We start from the raw sequence: 2,679 nt of genomic DNA on the forward strand, positions 1-2,679 counted from the left end.
TCAAAAAATTATTTAGCAAATTTATAAGAAATAAAGCCATTCACACTTGATGAGTTAGAATAGGTGAGCTAAATAACCCATGATACTTATCTCCCTGCTGCTGCTGCTGCTGCTAAGTCACTTTAGTCATGTCCGACTCTGTGTGACCCCATAGATGGCAGCCCACCAGGCTCCCCCATTCCTGGGATTCTCCAGGCAAGAACACTAGAGTGGGTTGCCATTTCCTTCTCCAATGCATGAAAGTGAAAAGTGAAAGTGAAGTCGCTCAGTCGTGTCCGACCCTCAGCGACCCCATTTACTGCAGCCTACCAGGCTCCTCTATCCATGGGATTTTCCAGGCAAGAGTACTAGAGAGGGGTGCCATTGCCTTCTCTGTTATCTCCCTGAGCCCTACTTAATATAGATTTAAGATGCCTGGTTTCTTCAAATGATTGGAAAGACAGTTTAGACTGGACAAAGTCTGGAAATATGGAAATAAAGTTCACAACAATAGAAAATATTAATAGGGTAATTAAAGGTCAGAAAATATGAGAAAAGGCTTGTAGCTTTGAGCACAGATAGCAACTGACATGTAGAAGAATGACAAAGCCAATGTTTAGAAAAGCAGAGACTAAGTTCATGAAATGGTACTTGACTGGCAGCTAGGAGGCTTTGTTTCCTTTAATCTTTGTTCTGAATTAAATGTCTTGCCCTGCCCAGAGCTGCCCAGCCTCTGCCTCTTCCCAGCCTGAGGCCTGGGTGCATCACTCTGTGAGGAAACACCTCCAGCAAGTTGGACAAACGTTCTTACAAGGTTGCTGCCGTTAACCTGGCCACCTGGGGATGCAAGGTCCCAGACGTCACAGAGGATGAGACACCAGGCCCGATGCACATGTGGGAGATGGCCTCCGCCTCCGAGCCACTGAAGTGCATCCGGTTTGCCCACTGCCGACACCGTGACCATGGAGACAGCTGTCTTCATCTCTGTCTTCATCGAGACTCTTGTCACCCTGTGTGTTGAGGTGCAGTGGTCCAGCTACAATTATCTTCTCCACCCAGGACCATGCAGCAGCTGGAAGGGTGAAAGAGATGAGGAGTATCTGTGGTGCATAGAGCAGACACTGTACTTCAAGGACAGGTGGCTCAGCATGATTCTGGATGATAGTGGCACCTCACCAACCTCATTCACACCAAGTACCCGCAGTTCCTGTCCAAGGCATCTCCAAAGAGACCACAACAGGGGTCCACAACTGGCACACAGGGTCCTGAAGGTGCCTGCCATCAACGGCAATGACTCCATCACCGAGAACACACTTGACAATCTCTCTGGCTGCCAGGAGCCCCTCATAGATGGCATCAAGGGGACTGCAGACGATGATTATGGTGGTGGAAGCAGGCTATGGCAATGTGGGCAAGGGCTGTGCCCAGGCCCTGAGGGGGTTTGGGGCCACGTCATCATCATGGAGAGCTACACTATCAACACACTCTAGGTGGCCACGGAGGGCTAAGAGGTGACCACCAGGGATTAGGCCTGTCCAGACTGCAGCATCTTTGTTAGCACCATAGGCTGTACTAACAAAACTCTTGGCCTGCCCTTTGAAGAGACGAAAGATGATGTCATTGTGTGTGTAACTTTGACACTTTGTGGACACTTTGACATGGAGATTGATGTCAAGTGGCTGAGCTAAAATGCTGTGGAGAAGGTGAATATTAAGACTGAGGTGGACTGCTACTTGTTGAAGAATGGGCGTCGCATCATCCTGCTAGCCAAGGGCTGGCTGTCCGACTTGGGCTGAGCTATGGGTCATCCCAGTTCGTGATGAGCAAATCCTTCACCAATCAGGTGCTGGTGCATTTTGAGCTGTGGACCCACTCAGACAAGTACCCTGGATGAGAAGCTAGATAAAGCAGTGGCTGAAGCCCCCTGGGCAAGCAGAATGTGAAGCTAACCAAGCTGACTGAGAAGGAGCCTACTACCTGGACATGTCCTATGATGACCCCTTCAAACCTGATCACTACTGCTATTGAGAAGCAAACCTGCTCTTTGCCTTCGAGCTGCTGTCCTTGCCTGGGTCCCACCTCTCCTCCCTAAGAACAAATGGAACCACCTTTGAGATTGGTTTAATAATGTCTGTCATCAACACCCTGGGACCAGTCACTTGGTCTTTGGCCTCTGCTGCATCCTTCATGCTGTTCCAAGTGTGGCATGGGGAATTGAGAAATCCCTCCTCAAGTCCTAGTCAGGATGGAGGTACATGGTAATTACCCACAAGAAACCATGAGCTTAGGGGCTTTGGAACTGTTCACTCAGTCCTTCCTTCTCACCTAGAGCCAGACATCTTGGAATGCGAAGTCAAGTGAGCCTTAGGAAGCATCACTACAAACAAAGTTAGTGGAGATGATGGAATTCCAACTGAGTATTTCAAATCCTAAAGGGTGATTCTGTGAAAGTGATACACTCAGTATGTCAGCAAATTTGAAAAATGCAGCAGTGGCCACAGGACTGAAAAAGTTCAGTTTTCATTTCAATCCCAAAGAAGGGCGGTAACAAAGAATGTTCAAACTACTGCACAATTGCACTCATTTCACACACTAGCAAAGGAATGATGAAAATTCCCCAAGTGAGGCTTCAACAGTACATGAACTGAAAACTTCCAGATATTCAAGATGGACTTAGAAAAGGCAGAGGAACCAGAAATC

The 2,679-nt window shown here is 48.0% G+C and overlaps 1 pseudogene; it reads left to right on the top strand.

Moving 5' to 3' along the window:
• Positions 1 to 850: 850 nt before the first annotated feature.
• On the top strand, positions 851 to 2,007 carry LOC147357316 (adenosylhomocysteinase pseudogene; annotated as a pseudogene).
• The last annotated feature ends 672 nt before the right edge of the window (positions 2,008 to 2,679 follow it).

This window comes from Bos grunniens, chromosome 15, assembly GCF_055505025.1.
Source record: "Bos grunniens cultivar Pamir isolate PY7600 chromosome 15, Bosgru_T2T1.0, whole genome shotgun sequence".
Taxonomy (NCBI): Eukaryota; Metazoa; Chordata; class Mammalia; order Artiodactyla; family Bovidae; genus Bos; species Bos grunniens.